Source organism: Mustela nivalis (genome assembly GCF_964662115.1).
Source record: "Mustela nivalis genome assembly, chromosome: 18".
NCBI lineage: Eukaryota > Metazoa > Chordata > Mammalia > Carnivora > Mustelidae > Mustela > Mustela nivalis.
The window spans coordinates 59,570,521-59,590,047 of NC_139037.1; the positions used below are offsets into that span (position 1 = coordinate 59,570,521).

Genomic DNA, 19,527 nt, shown 5'->3' on the forward strand with positions numbered 1-19,527 from the left:
CCGGCTATGGCCTCCTGCCAATAGGAGCCATTCGCTAAGAGCTTCCATGTCAGTTGGCTCCCCGAGTCACAGCGACACTGGCCCTGGTACATTCTCCAAGCTCACACAGCAAGGCCAGCTGTGAGGAGAGCACACACCTACAGACTGACTCGCCTCGTGCACCTGCTTGCTCAGAGCTCGCCTCTTCCGTGAAGTAGCCTAAGGAAGGCCTCTCGGTCACCTCCATGCAGGACCTCTGTCCAGCAGTGAACTTCTCCTCCGTGCCAAAAACAGCAGCCACTTTGAGGTTTGTGTAGAAAACATTATAAATATGCAACCCAGGATTTTACCTCCCAGAAGTTGCCCCTGGCCTCCTAGAGAAAAAGCAGCCTCTGTCCTGGTAAGAGGAAAGGCGTGGGTGTGTGTGGGGCCAGACCCTCACTCCACCTGACCAGCCGTGTGGCCTGGAATCGCCGGCTCTGCTACTTGAAGCCTCGTTATGAGCGCCGTCCCCAAAGCCCCCTTGGATTCCTCTATAAACACAGCCTGGCACCACTTCCAGCTTCCTCCCTGCAGGTCTTCCTGCTGCCATGCATGACTCCCATAGTCTCCTCTTGCCCTGGCACCCCCAGAGATTCTTTCTAAAACTTAATCAGGCCATCTCTCCCTTGCTTAAGACTTTAGAGACTTTCCTGCATTGGAACCCAAACCCCTTAACCCAGGCCACAAGGTCCTGTGTGATCTGGTTCCTGCCTATACCTCCCATCTCTTCCCCTACCACTCTCCCCTTTTCCCACCGCACTCCAAGTCACACTGCCTCCTTTTGTTCCTCAGACCAAACTTTTTGCACCCCAGGCCCTTTGCATGCGCTATTTATTCCCTCTGCCTGGAAGATCCTTTGTCTAGTTAAGTCCTATTCTTCTTTCAAAGCTCTGCTTAAATGTCTTGCCTGGTCTCTGCTGGCTCCCTATAATTGTCTCTTTTTTGGAGTAATTTATCACAATTTCTGATTTTGCATCTCATTGATATTTACGCTTAAAGATCCACATCCACTTTGGTTTGTCAACTCCATGAAAGTAGACTGTGTCAGTTTTGTTCACTGCTTTATCTCCGGTGCCCAACACAGGGCCTAGCACATAGAAAGGACTTGAGAGTCAGTCACATGGATCTTTTATGGGGATAAGCAGCTGAGTCTTGAGGATTTGAGTCTTCTGAGCCTCAGTTTCCAGTTCTATAAAATCCAGATCATAATTCCTCCCTTCTAGGGCAGTGGGGAGGCTCCAAACAGACAATGAATATTGACGGTGCTTTGGGGAAAAAAAGATGTTCTTCAAATATAAAAGTTTGAAAGAGCTGGGACCTAGACTGGCCACATTCAGAGAAGAGCAAGAGAGAAGGGCACGGCCATTTGTCAAATAACCTTAACTGCCAGACATTTTACATTTCCTCGTTCACTGACTTCTATGAGATGGTGGTTATGGCCCAGAGGAGAAAAGATGGGAAACCACCTGCCCATTCAGTAAGTCCGTGGAAGAGCTCGGATTTGAATCCAGCACACAGAGGCAGTCTCGTCTCCTGTGCATCTCCCGCAGAACTTGACCTCTTGCAGTGGGCTCTGCAGTGGAAAGGGCCAACCAGAGTAGCTTGGGCCTGAATGGCTGTCCCACCTGGGTTCTGCCACTCCCTGGCTGGTGACCTTGGACCCTTCCCTAAGCCTCACTATCCCATCTGCAAAGCAGGAATGATGAGTGTGCCCGCCACCAGGGCCTTAGCCCAAAGTAAGGAGCTATGAGCAGCTGTAGGACGTTATTCTTGGACACGAGGGAGAAACATGAGTGAAGTCTCGGAAGCAGGTTGGGGGAATGATGAGAAGGCCATGGAAAGAGGCCCCATCAGAGAGGAACTCTCAAAGGAGGGGCCCCTGAAGCCAGAGAGATCGGGGACTCCCAGGTCTGCCCCCAGCCATTAAGGGGGGCATTGGAAAGCCTTGACACATCTTGTACTCTGAAGAGTGGCCCCTGTCCGGGGGTGGGGGGATCGTCTCCAACCAGCTGGGGAGGGGGAGAGATAGCCACCACTAAGGGATACTCCAAATCTGGCTCTTCTCTCCACCTCCCTGCTTCCACACCCCTCCCCTCCTTCCAGGTCTCCAGGGCCCCCACCAGAATCTCACACATCTCAATCGCCTGCCAACCTCCTCTCCATGCCAGGGTCCAGCCCAGCCCCAGCTCAGGCCACTCCCTGCCCCTGGCCACACACACACACACAGCCCACAGGGGTCTTTTTCTTGCTCGGAGGGCCTTTTACTAATTAGAAATTTATCATCTGAAGACCATACAAAACATTTCCCAACGGTGAAAAGTAAGGGATGTTTTAGGTGCAAGCTAGCATGGGACATGTGGGTCGGTATGTGTGTCTATGCACCACATTTCTAATACAAACTGCCTCTTCCCAACTGCCAGAGGGGTCACAGATACACAGCTTCTTCCCCCCTTCACAAGCCGGGGAGCGTGAGGCCTGAGGGGGAGGAGTCGGGAATGCTGCACCAACATACGGATTTGTTGCCTGCGGGGTCACTAATTCCCTAGAGGAAGGACGGCAGCTTGGAAAGAAGACTGGGTTTCATCCTGGAATCCTCCCTTTCCGAGTACCCCACTATCTGTCAACTTCCCGTCAGTGCAACCTAGAGATGTCTGAATCCCTCTGCTCTTCCCTGCTCCATCACCAGCCCTGGCCCCAGCCCAGCTCCATCGCAGCCCCCTCTTTCTCCTCCCGCTCCCCACCCCCAGCCATTGCTCAGGTCCCTCCTCCCTTCCTTGGTTGCTTACCCACCCCACACATACCTCTTGAACCCCGTGCATACTGCAGACACTGAGCTCGGAACAAGGGACATGGTCCTCGGAGCTGACGATGGGAGTGGAATCTGGGGTCCCGAACCCATGCCCTGCACGGCTCCCTAAAGCACAACTCTGATTCGTTCACACAACCCAGAAGAGAAGTCTTGGCATCCTGGGCTTTTCTCCCACTTCCCCTTCCCAGCTGCCAGGAGAAGGTGAGAGGGCAGGTCGGCTGCATGGATCAGGACATCTGGGTGGAGAGGTGACCATGCCTGTCATCAGCGTGACCCTGCCCTGCAGCCTCCCCGGGAGTCCATGAGAACTCCAGATTCTCAAGGCCCCAATCATGCCCATCCCCACAGGAGTGGAAAAACTGAGGGGCAGGGCAGGCAATGACAGGAGCAAAGCCCCATGGCACATCTGTGGGACCCAACCCCTAGTTCTCCAGCTCTGTCTCTGCAGGTGCCACCTCAGTCTAACTCCAGACCCTGACACCCCCAGGAGAAGAGAAGTGAGGTGTGAGATCTTCTCTCTGTACTTCCTGCTGACCTGATGTTCCAAGGGCCTGGGCCTCTGTTTATTTTCACTTTGAGGGAACAGAGAGGGTGGTGGGGACAAACCAAGGAAGATGGGTAGTGAGATGAGGGATGTGGGGGCAGGCAGGGTAGGAGAGAGGGGAGGGAAATGCAGATGGTGGGGCCCAGAAACAGGGCACAGGGTAAGAACAACCAGGAACGCTGCAAGGAAAACGGACAAGGATATTGGGGTGCTGGCATGCCCGGAGACTGTCAGAGTCACACAGAGACAGAAACAGAAGCAAAGAGAGACAAAGAGGAAGTGAGAACAGAAAGTGGAGAGCAAAATCAAGTCAGGGTGGGGCTCTAGGGGCCATCTGTAAAATGCTTCCCCGACACCCGTGCATAATGGGGCTCGTGTGTGAGGGGTGTCCAAGCCCCTGTTCCCTACCCCAGGGGCCCAAGTGCTATGTGGGAGGGGGAGGCGCAGCCCCTGGAGGACTACGCCCAGCCAGCACAGGGCTGGGGTCTGCCTTTCCCCACCTGTTCTTATCCCCTGCGCTGCTCTCCTGACTTCGGTCCACACCTCCCTCAACCTGTGGCCATCATCTCCCTGCCTGCCCACCCCTGACACTGTCCTGTCTGTCCCCGGGCCCCCCCAGACAACTCATCCACAGCCCACCTTTCTGCTCCCCAGCAGGTTTGGGGTTCAGGCGGGGAGCCCAGCAGCCTAGATGGGGAGAGGGCCGGTGGATTATCAAGGATGTACTGGACTGCGGCTGACACAGATGAGGAGGAAGAGGAGGGGGTCTTGGTGATGGACGATGCTGGTTCTGCAGTGGGGGGCAGCGGGGAGGGGGTGGAGAAGGGTTGGGGGAGGGGTGGTAAGGAAGCAGGTTGAGGGGGGAGCAGGACCAGGCTCACATTTGGCATTCAGGGCAGCTGACAATAAAAATGCTTTATTGCCAAGAAACTGGATCGATCGGGGCTGGAGGGGGCCGGCAGGGGGGACGCGGAGGGCTCGGCGCAGAGGCCGGCGGCCGGGCCTCCGCAGCGACCAGGGCCCGAGCTGCCCTCCCCCCTGCACCCCCCTCCCCGCCTCCTGCCCTTTCTCTCTCCTGCAGCCACCGCTTAGTTCTTATTATATTTTTTCTTATATATATTTTTCCCCCAGCTTCTCCTGCTCCTGTTATTTTTTTCTTTTAATTTTTTTAAAAACTCGCTGTACTCCCGATGCCGAAGGCCGAGTGGGGGCAGGGTGGGGGTGTCTGCCCAGGCCAGGCCCCTACCCACAGGGCACCCAGAGCTGTTGGCTCTGAGCTGAGCCCCACTTTGCCTCCACATCCCCCAGTTCAATCAGTCTCCCCCCAGAGCCTGCCTCCGTGGGTGCCTATCTCCCCTGCCATTCATCTAAAGGGTCTCCCCTCCACCCATTCAAACACCCCCCCCTCTGGTGGGCGCAGGACCCTGGCTGGGCCTTCCTCCCCTCCCCCCTACCTGGCCCCCTGCTCACTCCCAGAGCCATTTGGCTGATGGTCAGAACTGTCCGTCAAGGGGGTTCTGAGCCCCTGGGGACCCAGATGGGAGGAGGGAAGGGGAGAGGTCGGGGGTCAGGCCACGTCCCCTCGGCTCCGCTCTCTCCCCTCCCCCTTCCTAACAAAGGGAACAGCGGCCGATACTGGGTGGGGGCAGCCTGGTACTCAGGGAAACAGGGAGGAGAAGGACTGTGGGGATGGCCACGGGCAGGAGGTGGGGGTGGGGCTTCCCTGCCCCTCCTCTGCCCTCCCCCTCGGGTCAAGGCTAAGGTGATTCCTCAACCTCTGGGGGAGGCTGGGCTGGGCTGGGAGGGGAGGAGGATCTGGACAGACAAAGAACTGGAGCCCCGGGGAGTTGGGGGCTGGGGGGAAGCACCTGGGACCCAGGCAGCCCCGGTGAGGGAGGGGAGGCCCACACCCTTCTGGCCTTGGTCTCACCCTCCGCATGGCCCTGCCTCCCTTCTGTATGAATCCCTGCAGATGCCAGAGCCACCCTTGAGCTTGGGCAGGGTTAGATGGGGCGGGGACTCAGGCCCAGAGAGGGGAGATCGAGGCAGGACAGGGATGGAGGATGGACACACAGCCCCAGGGCTCTCAGTGCTGTCTGGAGCCTCTCCATTTTCTCTGGTCCTACCTAGGGAGACTTCCCTCCCTTCACTGCCCAGCTCTGAGGAGACGTAGGTTGGGGGCAGGTCGTAGAAAGTTCTACCAAGAGGAAAGAAGAAAGAGGGAGAAGGGGAAGAGGCTGAGTTTTCTTCTGAGAAAGAAGGGGGATGAGGAGAAAGAAATTTTAGGCATGGTGTGTTTCCAGCACTGGCCTGACACAACTCTGAGGTGGAACTTCAAGTCAGAAAGGGCAGGAAACCAACATGGATGGGGCCTTCCTGAGTGCCCAGCTATCAGTGGCTGGGGAAGAGGACATTCAGAGAGGTTCTTTCTCCTGCCCACCAACACACAGCAAAGGAGGTTGATTCAAATTCCTGTCCATCCCTGGCCCAACCCAACACTGCCTCAAAGCCTCCCAGCTGCCCAGCCGGAGTGTGGAGGGCAGAGGGATGCCAAGGCAGTGAGCACCTCTGAGCACCCCCACCTACCCATCCACTCCCCCAAAACCCCATGCCCACAAGAGAGGAAGCCTGCCCCAGGCAGAAAGATTAGTGCTTAAATTCTTAGTGCTTAAATCCTTCTACCAAGGTGGTTCCCAGGGAGAGGGCTGCAGCCAAGGGGAGGTGCGGAAGGATACGGCAGGCCTCTTTTTGGGGGGGCGGGCTGGCTGGAACCTGGCTCCACAGCCTGCCAAGGAGGCCCCAGATGGGCCAAGGACTATAGGGGTCCCGCTGCCCTCCCCCAAACCTCCCCTCCCTTCTCTCCCTCTCTTTCTCGGCTGGCTATCGACCGGGGCTGTGACATGGTAGATCAATACGGCAGGGATATAAAGCCGGCTGGCTGGCTGCCTGCCTCTGCCTCTGCCTCTCCCTCTCTCCCTGCTTGCCTTCCTTCCCTTTCTCAGAGCCGCACCCAGGTCCCCCACCCCCCATGTCCCCCTTACCCAGGCCTCTGAGGGGCCAACCCCCCCACCCCACCGCCAACCTCCCCCCCCAGCAGGAGAGTTTAGGGAGGCTGAGAGCTTGGACAGCCAGGAGAGGGGGTGAGTATGGGAGTGGGCAGGGAAGCAGATGGGGATGGGGGTCACACTGATAAGGTAAAGGGGTAGGACAAACTGAGGGACAGTCCCCCTGGAAGAAAGCAGGCATCCCCTCAGTTGGGAGCAGCTTGGGGAGATGGGGCCCTTTGAGGGTATGAGAGGGATGAGCCTTTGGGAGGTGGGAAGGGGTACCTGGAGGGGAGCGGGGGAAGGCCCAGGGATGTGCAGAGGAAGGTACGGTGAGTGGGTGCCCAGAGCACTGGGGCCACCCCAGGCAGCCTGCTGCCCAACCACAGAGCCCCTGGCTGCCCCATCCTTGGGTCTCTGTGGGCAGACACTGCCCTGGCCTCGCCCCAGGGCCTGGCCCGCACGTGTATGTGTGTCTGTGTGTGTGTAGCGGGGGTGGTGGGGGATGGTGTTGTAAAGCTTCCAGCAGGAGGCTCCAGGGACACGCTGCAGTGTCCGAGTTGCCGTATGCCTAGGGTGTGCGTGCATCTCCTATGAACCTGGGTGGCCTCGTGTCTTTGAGTCCTGAAGCTCTGCTGTGGAACTCCAGGACTGTGTGTCCCCGCGTGTCTCAGCTACTGAGACATGTCTGTGTGACCACAAGTATGTGGGTGTGTCCCCGTGGACGCGGGGCTCTGTGAACATGTGTGTGCTTCCCCAACCCTGGGCATCCTCGAAGGTCGGAATGTGTGTATGCAAAACTGTCTGAACCCTCGGGAGGCTGTGCGTGTGTTCCCAGGAGCCCCTCAGTGACCTCCTGTACCCACGGAACGTGCTGGTTGTGTGTTCTGACGTTCCTGGAAATCTGCGTGTGTGAGCCACCGCCCGCGTGTGTCCGAGCGGGGATGTTTCTGTGAGAGCGGGGGGACCGTGGAGCGAGTCCCCAGGTGTCCACGTGTGTGTGGCTCCTGTGCCTGTGTCTGTGGGTGGTGGTAGGTGTGGTCACCTCTGCATGGGATGGGAGCCTCTTTCTTTCTGAGAGCCGGAGACCCGGTGTGCTTTCTGTGTGTCTACGTGATGCCACGTGTGCCCCTGTGCCGAGGGCCGGGTGTTTTTCCACGAGTGGGCTGGAGGCTCTGGTGTGTCCTGTGTGTGTCATGGTGACTCGGTGCATCTGACAGTGTTGGGGGTGGTCTCCAAGTGGAGGAGGGTGGCGAGGCAGCAGAGACGGCTGGCTGGCCCATCTATCGCTACAGCTACCTCGCCTCCAAATCCACATGTGAGGGCCAGCTGCCTCCCCTTCCCTGCTGGAGGCCCTCGATCCCTGCCAGGACAGGCCCAGGGCCCCCGCCCCCTCCCCACTTGGGCATTGGACCTCTGCTCCTCAGCAACCCCTGCTCTGGTGGATGCCACCTCGACTCCACCAAGCGACCTCCGTCCCTCCCAACCCCCCCAGCGCCACGCGCTCCCCCCGCCTTCCCCCCACCACAAGTCCAGTCCAACCCAGACAAAAGCAATTACTCCTGAGGTAGGATGTGAGTGTGGGTGTTAGAAACAGAAAAAAGGGGGGAGGGAGGGGGAGTGAGAGACACACACACAGAGGCAGGGATGGACAGCCAGAGACCGAGAGAGACGGGGACGGGAGAGATGGAGGATGAAAGAGACTGGAAGAGACCCAGACACAGGAGGCAACAGAGGAGAAAAGGAGCAGAGGAAGGGCGGATGGGGCGGTGGGGAGACACACAGACATGGGGACCAGACAGACAGAGAGAGCACGGGCAAGGCACAGATGGAACCGTGCTGTTTAAGCAAGGATGGGGGCCAGAGACGCAGAGGACTGAAGGGCTGGGGGGACAGGAGCGATGCACAGAGGGACACAGAAAGATTGCCATAGGAGAGAGGAACAGACGGGGAGAGTGAGACAGAAAAGGCAGAGACAGCTGCCCAGAGAGGAGAGACCGAGAGCCGGGCAGCTGGAGGTGGAGGCAAGTTGGGAACACGGGAGACACTGAGGCCGTGACGCTAAACAGGAGCTAAGGGAGGCCTAGTGCAAACTGGTTTCTCCTTTTGCGTGCGTGTGTGCTCTCTCTCTCTCTCTCTCACACACACACACTCACACACGCACACACACACACTCTCTCTCTTGCAACTTTCTTCCCGGGCTCTGCGCACCACCCCACCCCGGCCCGGACCCATCAGGGGTGCCCAAGCCCTAGGGGCCCACGGTCCTCCAGGCCCCTGTGAGCCAAGGCAGGGGGCTGGATGGACAGATAGGGAGTGGTAGGAGCAGACTAGGCTCCTGGTCAGAAGGCGGGGCGGGGAGGGGGTGGTCAGTGGTGGTGCTGAAGTACCTCCCTCCTACAGTCCCTGCAGTCTCTCCTTCCACCTACAAGACATGCACACCAGGGGCCACCAGGGACCCTGGCCAAGTGCAAGTTGCTTATACTCTGTCCCATCTCGGCCTGGTGAGGGGTGGGACCCCAGGCACCAGGTGTAGGATGTGCCTCCCACTATCCCCCTGATGTGCCCCCAGGCCAGGGGCCCTCACCCCGGGCAGCTCACTTTTGCGCCCTCATCTGCACATTGTTTCTGACTGTCTCTGAGCCCCTTGCTCTGCTCTCCCGGCTGACTTTTTGCTATTTCCTGGTCTCTTGGTCTGCTCTTCTCAGCTGCTCCCCTCTCCAGGCATGTCTCTGTTGCAGGGTGCTCCCTGAGACTCCCGGTCTCTCTCTCCCTTTCTCAGGTGACCCCTCTAGCCCTCCTGTCCACACATGCCCCCAGAGGTGGGCAGATGGCCATATGCCAGTTCTCAGAAGCTGTCCTGGGGTGTGAGGCTGGGCGAGAGGGGGGCACCTCCTTTCTTGTTTTTTCCTCAAGCACTGTTTTTCCTTCTCTCTTCCTCACCGCCCACCCTGCCCCCGCCATCCCTGCCAGGTCTACATCTCTGTGTGGCTCTCTCTGGAGACAAAAAGCTAGATGTGGACTTGTACAAACCCTACTCGCAAGACTGGAAAGAGACCCAAGCTCAGAATAAGGAGGGAGCAGGGCACCATGGAGAAGCAGATACCCGGATGAAATCAAGCAAAGGAAAAAAGAAGGGGACAGGGTGGAGCGCCAGGATGAGGAAGACGAGAGGAAGGAAGCCAGAAGCTGGACAATGCCAGGGGGTGACTTGCAAGGAACTTTGCTAAAGCCACATAGGGTCAGACTGTGGACCGCCCTCTGTCTACCAGCCCCCTATGTGGAGTTAGAGCCGAGTGCCTGCCCTCGGCCCCTGGGGCTCCAAGCCAACCAGAACAGTGGGGACTTGGGCCTTCACTTGCTCGGGGCCTGGGATGCCTGGGACCCAGCAGTCCCTGAAGCTGCCTCCAGTCAATGGCCATTTGTATCTCCTCCACAACCATTCGCCCCACCCCGAGGCTGACAGACACTCCCAGTCCTGGGTGGGTGACAGCTCTCTCCACCCACCTAGTGACAGCAAAGGCAGCCAAAGGGATTAAGTGATTTTGTAACACCTAGGAGCATGCTACCAGTACGCACTCGTACAAGCACACAGGCCGAAGCCTATGGCATACACGGGCTGAGGAGCTCACTGCTGCCCTCAGGACCACGAGCCCCGCCCCCACCGTGGGGGCCCATGTCCAGGGAACCGCCCCCATACTGCACTTCCTTCCTGCCCACCCAGCACCCACCCAATTCCTGCAACTGGCAAGGCCCCTCCACAGCGGAACAGTGGCTAACTGGGCCTGGGGCATCAAGGAAACCCCCGACCCCACCTACTGACTTCTTGGTTCTGGTCTGCAGAACACCTGCAATGCCACCCAGGCCTGCATTTCGGATCCTGGGGCATCCTGCTGCCGTACTCATAATGTCACCCCCAGGAGGAGGCAACCACCTTGTGGCTCCAAGTCCCCGCCTCTTAAGCAGCCCTGGGTTCTCTCAAGACCCCTCACTAGACCCGGTAAGAGAAGCCTGTCACCCCCAGCTGAGCTCGTGTGTCTGAGGTAATCCAGACTCCCCCTTAGGGTGTGCGGGGGGCCCCCAGGCACCCCTGAGTGCTGGTGTCTGAGCCACCTGTGAGACTCCAAGGCCTCATCCACACCCAAAGCCACCATGTCGTTTTGTGGAAGGATGGAAGGAGACAAGGTGCGGATACACCTGCTTCCTGCCCAGCACTGGGAGGGCCTCAGATGCCCAATGGACAGTAGCTGGCCAGGCCAGAATCCACGGTCCCCAATACTGATCCATCCACTAGAACAGTAACTTATACCTCAGCTTCTCCTAACCCTTCAGGAGCCCACTCACCGCCTCCTCCTCTCAAAGACTGCCTGAGGCCCCGGAGCAGGTCAGTCACATGATGCTCTCTCCCGACCCAGCGCCTGGCAGACCTGTGGGTTTGGGGTAGTAGTGTTTATTCCAACTGCCCACCAGCCTGGGGCCCCTCAGAGGCTAGAGGGGTCTGCCCCCTGCCCCGAGTCACAAGGCCTGGCACAATAGAAACCTCCAAAAAATGTTGGCTGCAGGAATAAATGGATGGATGTGGGTTTATGTGTCCGTGTGCTCACTTATTTATTCTTTCAGCAAATCCTTATTGAGCATTTGCACTATGCCAGGGACTGGGTGTCCACAGCCTATGGCCAGGGGAGGGGGGAGTTACACACACAATATATGATCAGATATGGTAACAGAGGTAACAGCACTTAGGGGCAGGAATGGGGGCCAATGAAGGCTTGTGGTGGGGAGGGGGTGGTCAGGGAGCCTTAGATGGAGAACTGAGGGAGGCAGAGGGGAGGGGAAGGAGCCCTGTGGGCCCAGGGGATGACCAGCACCTCCAGGACTGGAGGAGGTCCCTGCACTGAGGACGCCTCCAGGCACCCATGCAGAAACACTCATCTTCCAAGTGCGGCTCTAAGGGAAGGACAGTGGGGGTGGGGCCAATGTTTGTTGTAGTTGTTTTGTGACAAAATTATATACCTAAGAGAGCGTGGCCTCCTACAAACATGTCTCCCTGGGGGGAGGGGCGGCACGAACTTTCATGTGAACCCCACAGATATTTTGGTGGCAGCCTTCAGGGCCCACTCACAGACTTCCATCAGCCAAACATCTCCTGTTATTACATCTGTCTCTAGGTTCTATCAAAAAAAACCACAGGTAGCCCTAGTGTTATCCAGCCCCACCGTTGCTAAATTTATCAGAGCTGGTACCTAGTAAGATTTCAGAGGTTATCCCCAAAGCATGTCCCTCCCCACCTGCCCAACCAAGCAACAAGGATCCCAGAAATGGCCACCCTGAGGAGATTCCAGTCACTGTGGTGGGTTCTGTGAGGTCAAAGAGGGCTCGCAGGTCAGGCAGACCTGAACGCAAAATCTACCTCTACCGCTCACTTGCCTGAGGCCACTTGGCCGCTGCCCCTCTCTGTGCCTCAGTTTCCTTTTCTGGCAACAGGGGGCTACCATTCGCCTCACAGGTTTGCACTGAGGATTAATGCCAAATGCCCAGACTAGGTAAGCCCTGGCACAGAGGTGGCCCAGTAAGTCTCAGTTTCCCTATGAGGATGCAACAGCTCTTGGCACCTGTCACCAAATCTGTCAGGCATGTGTCCATGAGACCTTGGATACTTAACAAATATCTGTTTGAACAAAGAGCTAATACCAGAGGCTTGACTGCAATCTCCACAAACTCTGAAACGTAATTCCTTTAACAGCCTCTTATTTTAACTGGACTTTCGGGTGTTCCTCAAAGTCAGCCTCTAGCCCCCAAACAAATTCTGCAACCAGGAAGCTCCTTGACCCTCTTGTTTTTATTTTCATTTTATTCTAAGTAGGCTCCATGGCCAATGTGGGGCTTGTACTCATGACCCTGAGATTAAGGGTCATGTGTTCTACCGACTCAGCCCCTCCTTGACCCTCTTTTCAATGTCAAGAGCATCATGGGACGTGAGTGTTCCTGGGAAAGCTGCAATTCTGGCTCCCCAGAGAAGGCACAGAGCTTGTATTCAGACCCTTCCATTCCGTTCCATTCAGAACCAGGTCCATGGATGGGCAGCAGGAGTCCGTGGAGATCCGGAGTAGCAATACAACTGGGGAGATGTAGGGATGTGTTTTCCCGGGAGGAAGTCTATACTAATTCCTGCATGACTAGAAATCTGTGAGCCAAAGATTACTCGAAACTCTGTGGTTTGGACCACAAGGACATTTTTGAAATTTTGTTAAGTAGCCGAAGTTTAAAGATTGGGAGATTTCACACGAAATTCTGGCTTTCTGGTTTCTTTCGGAAAACTGGGAAAACCTGACAAGGGGCGTCTGCATCTCTGCAGGAGACAGTGAGCCGAAAAGCAGGCTTCCACCCCAAAGCATTGTGTAGCCCACCTCAGTCCCCACTGCAGCAGGCCGTAAAGCCTGAGCTACGACTTCCATCTGTCTCTTAAAGTGTGTCAGGGACCCCTGCTACAGCGAGGATACCCAGGCGGGATGCCTATGAGGGCAGACAGATGCCTCCGCAGACTCCCTGACACCCATCTGGGGCTGCTGTTCTAACTCATGAGGAATGGAGGGATCTGAGTACAGGAAGTATGCCTTCTCCGGGGAGCCAGAACTGTCCTGAACCAGAACAGTCCTGAGGCCTGTGGTTTAAGCTGCTCTGGGAGGACCAGAGGTGGCATCACAGAGTGGGGGTGGGGGCCCCGCCCCAGAGCAGCCCTTTTCAGAGCCTCACTGCCAGGGGCTCAGCGAGCTGAGTGCAGCAAACACCAGAGCCCATGCCCGGAGCCCCTGTTTCCTTCTGAGCTGAGCAGCTGGAGAACTCCTGCTTCCGTTCAGGAGTCTCAGTGGCCTCCGAGGAGGGGTCTCACCAATCCTCACTCGCTCAGGGGAGTCTTCCAGCTGTCTGTCAAGCTCCTGCTTCCGGAGGCACATGCTCCCGTGGAGTACCTTCTTTCATCCTCCCATCCTGTGTGGTGGGTGCTGTTATCACCCTCCTTTGATAGGTGGGGAAACTGAGGATCACACCCCTGGCACACGGCAGAGCTCGTGCCATCTGGCTCTGGAGCTGTTACCAACTGCCTCCCTAGCCTTCCAGCCTCGGGATGGTGCTTAGGCAGGTTCTGTCATTGTTCCCGTCATGGAGGAGGAAAACAGAGGCTCCAACTCTCCCAAGTCACTCAGAGCGAAGAAGGGAAAGGAAAACGGTTCAGACACAGGTGTGTCTGCCCCCGGCCCGTGATCTGAGCCACCAAGTCACCCGCCTCTCTCCAACTGAGCATGACCTTGTCTGTAGAAACCCTCATGGTCACCCGCACCCAGAACCACCAGTGTGGCCAGAGGGCACAGGGCACACAGAGGCTGAAGAGGCAAAGCCGACTAACCTTGTGGAGGACAGAGTAGAGCAAGGGAGGGCAGCTCTCCTGGGGTGCGGCCCCGGGAAGAGGATGGAAAAGCAGGGTTTTTGGAGAGAGAACAGGACCCGGAGCACAGTAGTAAGCAGAGCTCTGAGACCGTGGCCCTTACCTCTTGGGCAAACGCAGCGAAGCTAATACATTCAGGCCACCAACCGGGTCCAGTTGAGAACCTGGAAAGAGAGGAGAAGAGAGTCAGCCTCCCAGGGGATCTGCGAAGCATATCTACTCGGGCAGGATGAGTCAGTCTTCCAGAAGAGGGTCTCTGCTCCTGTCACACCATCAGGAGGCACAGATCAGCAAATGTGGACTCAGTACGTGCCAGCTGCTTGTTGCCCTCAGTGGTCATTTCTGGGCTCTGAGCCTCAGTGTACCCATCTCATAAATGGGCATCCTGCCGCCTGCCTTGTTGAACATCTGTTTCTCCAAGCAGGTGGAGGGCAGGGACTGTGTCTCACAGTGTCTCCTTGAAGGGCAGGGACTATCTCTTACAGTTAGCCCTTGGCAGAGGGCCCTGCAAAATGCAGGGAGCTCCAAAGTCAATGATGGGTGAGTGAAGGGGTGGATGGATGGAGGGATTAACTAACTCACAAACTCTGTATCTCAAGAGACGTCTGGGAGGAGCAGATGAGAAAGACATCTGAAAGAGTTACTCATTATTGGGTACCTGTGTGCTGCAAGGAGATAAAGATAAATGTCCAGAAAAGATGATATTTTTTCTGACTTGTATATTTGTTCATTCGTTTATTTGCTGGGTTAATCAGCAGATATTGAAGTGTGTCTGACCTGAGCTCTGGACCAAGTGTGGGGGTACAGAGGTACATTGGACAAGGCCCCTGCCCTGTCTGCCCAAGGACAGATTTGTGGGGGGAAGCAAAATAAAGAACCCAACATCAACACATTGAGGTGAGCAGAGGGTGCTGCAGAACTCTCAGAGGAGGTCAGAAGACCTAAGGAGGGTGCCACCCCCAAGCCAAGCCCAGCAGACAAATTAACTTTAGTCAGGCAGAGGGTAGAAAGGAAGAGCATGCCAGGCCTCCGCCTGCCCAGGGAACAAGGAGGAAGTGGGAAAGACGAGACAGCAGGGACCATAGCCCAGAGGCCCTGGGCCAAGCAGCTAGGGGGAGGGACATACTCCACTTTGTCTTTAGGGACCTCCCTCTGGGTGCTGTGCAGAAGATGGAGAGGACAGGGAGGACATGGGGACACCTGTTCCCAGAGAGTCCCTCCCCGTGCAGGGAGGCAGAGTGACAGCTGGTATCAGCCCCACTTTACAGATGCAGCAGACGAGGCTCAGAGGAGATCTAACTTCCCTGGGGTCCTGTGGAGCTGGTTAGAGTTAAGACTGTATGCCTCCTCCTGAAACCTGGCTTCCTGACTTCTGGGAATATGGTCTTCCTGGAAAAGGATCCCACATAGAGATCACCTTTGCCCCTGTTTGCTGTGGGCTCTCAGAGAAGGAGCAGGGACGGTAGGCTAGGGAGAGACTTCCCAGAGGAGACAGGATGTCAGGGAGACCCTCACACCAGGAAAGTACTGATAAGTTCACAGTGACAAGCACCCCTGTGAAAGGAGCTAACGAAGCTGGGGAGGCCACAGCTGTCTCACACCTTGGTTGCACTGTGGGTGGTCTCCCAAGAGGGGAGACCACAGGGCGACAGGCAGGATGGCCAGAGACCTAGAAGTTTGGCACATGACTTTCCTATCTAGTGGCAAATATGTTGGCACAGATGAGGAGACTGAGGCCCAGGACCAGCCAAGGACACAAAGAATTAGTGGAGGCTGGATAGGAGTTGAGAAGGACAGAAGAGAAAGAGAAAAAGATGGACTGAGACAGTAGACAGACAGAGAGATGGACAGGAAAGAGAAGAGAACAAATGGGGAGACATAGACAGACAGCGAGGTGTGGAGGGAGTCACAGACAGAGACCAGAGAAAAGCCCAAAGGAGGAATAAAAAAAGGGGTCCTCCCCACTACACCCCCTCAACTCCTTTTCTCTCTACCGGGGCCTCCATCTTCAGGGTTGGGAGGGGACCAGTACCCCTGTTCCCTGCTGGGGTGGGGGGAGGAGCTGGAGTTTCTCCCCATTCAAGAGCTGCTCCCCCGCAACCCCCCACCCCCCACCCCTGCCCAGAGCTAATCAGCGGCTGTCATCTCCACGGTGAGGTCTTGGTTAAGGAGATTTAGGGCCGGGATCAATAGGAAATTTAAAAATCGATGCAGCGCGCAGGGCAAAATCGATGGCGTTTAATCGCCTTGCCGATTCCCAGTCAAAACAATTAGCCGCGCTGAGTGTTGAACACGGTGGCGACACGGCATTAACCGTCAATATTGGTGTAAGTGATGGCGGGCGGGCGGGGGAATCCCTGGGCCTCTGAGGAGCCCCGAGTCAGACAGTGCCCGAGGGCTGGGGTCTTCCCCGGGGCAGCGCCCCATGCCGGCTCTCCCCTCCACACACTGCCACCCTCGGCAGCAATCCCCAAGGCTTGTGGGGAGCACTAGCTCTGGCCCATCCTCATCTCATCTCCCAGCCCCCATGCCCCCATATGTCCTCTGACAGACCTCTCTCCCCAGTCAACATCATCTCCCCTATGCAGCAGGCGGATGGCTCTGTGGGAGCTGGCAGCCACCTGCCCAGCAGTGCCTGGGGACTGGAGGACGACAGAAGCCCTTTAAAGGATGCCTTCTCCCCATTTCACAGATGGGGACTCTGAGGGGCAGGAGGGGAAGCAGCTGGCCTGCCTTGCGGATGAACTGGGCCTTGAATCCCGAATTCTCTGACTCCTGTATTGCTTGCAGCTAGCCAGGCCACAGAGAAGGGGAGGGTTCTGCTATTGGCCCAGAGAAGGAGAGAAAGTGCCCAGCTCTCCTCAAAAAAAGTATCAAAGTTTGTGTGTCCTGGTGCCAAGCTGGGCTGCCACAGCTCTGGAAGCCGTGAGCTCTGGAAGAGTAGGCTTGGGCCTGGCTCCTCGGGGCTCCCCAGCATCACCCAGTACAGGGTGTGGCCCCCCCACACACACTGCCCTACCTACACTCCCACCAAGGGACTGACGGGCAGGGTCACTGGCCCCCACAAACACAGCAGCTGCATGGGCTCAGCTGGGTGGCCCTCAGGGAGGACGGCTGGTGTTCCCAGAGTGCTAGCTACAGGCCAGCCCGCCGGGCATGCTTAGCTGCTCTGTGGACGTGATCTCACAGAATCCTCACAACCCGTTGGGTGATGATCATCCTCAAGATAACACACGAGGAGGTGGAGGTTCAGAGAGGTGAAGTGCCTTGCCCAAGGTCACACAGCCAGGAAGGAGCAGCTCCATCTGCCTGGACTCTGAGAGACACGGGGCACAAAGCAAACAAGATCTCGCCATGGCTGACAAGAGAATTTGATGTAAGCAGAGGGTGCAGGAGCCAAGCACTGAGACCGAGGACCTGGAGGGGCCCCCACGGGGTGGGAGAAGCAAGGCAGAGGCAGAACCGGAGATGGCACTCTGGGCTCTGGTCCTGGCAGGACCACAATGGGAGGTGGCAAGGCCAAGGCTGGCTCTCACCTTCTCTGAACTTGCAAAAGGGCTCCCGGTCCTGGGGCGCTGCATAGGGGAGGGCAGAAGCTTCTGCCGCCACCTGCTCCCTGGCGTGGAGGAACAGGGCGGGGGCATGTGGGCAGTGGAGGAGGCCCATGAGATGAGCCAGGGATTGATCTGACAAGGTCCTAATCAAATGGTCAATATCGCTGACCTGACCACTTAACCTATTGATAAGCTGGCAAAGATGGAGCAGACAGCAAGTGGGCTGAGGGTGGGAGGCAGTGCGAGGGCTGGGGGGAGCCCGAGAGGGCAGGGCTCAGGCCTGCAGTGTGCTGGGTCTAGGGGCTTGGAAGAGGGTGGTCTCCTCCCCAACTGCCCCCACCACCTCCCCTCTGACGGCTCCCATGTCTTCTGTCTGGGGGCTTCCATTGGAGTGTCTTCCTCCACTCAGGGCCCCTCAGCCCCGCCCAGAGTGAGGCTGAAAACCACCCCCAGCACCCAGGCCACCCTCAGCTCTGCTTGGATGGTGCCTTAGCTTTTCATCCATGGGAGGGATTTCTCCAAGCCTCGATGTCCCCACGATGTCCCCACCTGTTAACGGGATAATTATAATAGGGAATGCCAGGAAACAACCCAGATGTCCTGTGATTGGGGACTGGAACAATAAACCCCAATACAGCTGCCACAGAGCAGAGGACCCCAGGCTTGTAGAAAACATGCTCAAAATAAATCCACTGATAAGGGATTGAGGCTCATAGCCCATTGTTAGGAAGAGAAAGGCAAGTTATAAACTGGTATGTCGCCTGCGATCTCATTTGTATGAAACAAATACACATACGCTCTCCCCCTCCCCCAAAGTAAAAGGTTTAGAAGTCAGAATTCTGAGTTTGAGCCCAGGCACCTGAATTTTAATAAGTTCTTTGGGTAAACTCATAGGGATACCCCTGTTTGAGGAAAAAGCAATCCAGAAAGACAGGCACTGAGAAGTTAATTTTTTCTCTTATGATTTGATTATCATGGTGGATTTTCCCCTCCACTCTCTGAATAACTGCATTTTCTCTTTTTTCTACAATGAGCATGTATCACACCAGTTAACATCTGTAATTGCAAAAAGTGGGGTTGGGTGCCTGGGTGGCTCAGTCGGTTAAGTGTCTGCCTTCAGCTCAGGTCGTGGTCCCAGGGTCCTAAGATAGAGCCCGGCATCAGTCTCCCTGCTCAGCGGGGAGCCTGCTTCTCCCTCTCCCACTCCCCCTGCTTGTGATCATTCCCTCTCTCGATATCTCTCTCTCTCTCAAATAAATAAATTAAATTAAATCTTTAAAGAAAAAAAAAGAAAAAGATTTATTTTTTTAAATGTGGGGGTGGGTGGTGCCTGGGTGGCTCAGTGGGTTAAAGCCTCTGCCTTCGGCTCAGGTCATAATCCCAGGGTCCTGGGATCGAGGCCCGCATAAGGCACTCTGCTGAGAGAGCCTGCTTTCCTCTCTTTCTCTCTGCCTACTTGTGATCTTGGTCTGTCAAATAAATAAAATCTTAAAAAAAAAAAAAAAGTGGGGCTAATGAACCCTGCATTGGCAGGACTGAAGCCCGGTGCTTGGTATGTTCATAGTGAGCGCTGTTTCTCTGGCCTTCTTCCCTCTCCTGGCCAGGTGTTCTTATGTCCCCACTGTGTCCAGGCCCAACGGAGTCCAGCATCCCCTGAAAGGTGAATGAATCTAAAGCCTCCTGAGCACAGAAGCACTTGTTCCTCTAACTTTCTCCTCTATCAGAGAAGGCAGGGTAGGCTCAAGCCAAATTCTGTGCCCTGTGCCCTCTTCAGGAAACTAGTCGAGGACTTATAGATAGGAGGGCCAGCTGGAGGCGAAGCTGAAGCCCAGAGTGGGGAAAGAACTTTCCCAAAGTCACGGAGCTGGAACCAAAGAGCAAATGTTCATGCAGACCAGAGGGCTCTCAAGAGACCATTGTCTTCTATGCGGCAAAAGAGCTCGGCCCCTGCCTCGCTTTGTGACCCTGGGCAAGTCACTTCACCTCTCTGAGCCTTGGTTCCCTCCAACAATAACAGTAATAATGACATCTGTCTCACGATGTTGGTGTGAGAAGTCAAGACCAGGCTTATATCCAACTCAGCAGGGGGCAAGGGAGTGGTGGAAATGACACTG

The 19,527-nt window shown here is 56.4% G+C and overlaps 1 protein-coding gene across 4 annotated transcripts in view; it reads right to left on the minus strand.

Moving 5' to 3' along the window:
• Window positions 1-19,527, minus strand: part of POU2F2 (POU class 2 homeobox 2) — a gene marked incomplete at its 3' end in the record, with an annotated part of 79,383 nt that overhangs the window by 47,562 nt on the left and 12,294 nt on the right. For 3 of the 4 annotated variants that reach the window (XM_082710892.1, XM_082710873.1, XM_082710886.1), the window contains exon 2: window positions 13,963-14,023. The exons of the other annotated variant lie outside the window; for it this stretch is intronic. The remainder of the gene's footprint in view (window positions 1-13,962; window positions 14,024-19,527) is intronic. 4 annotated transcript variants of the gene reach the window in all.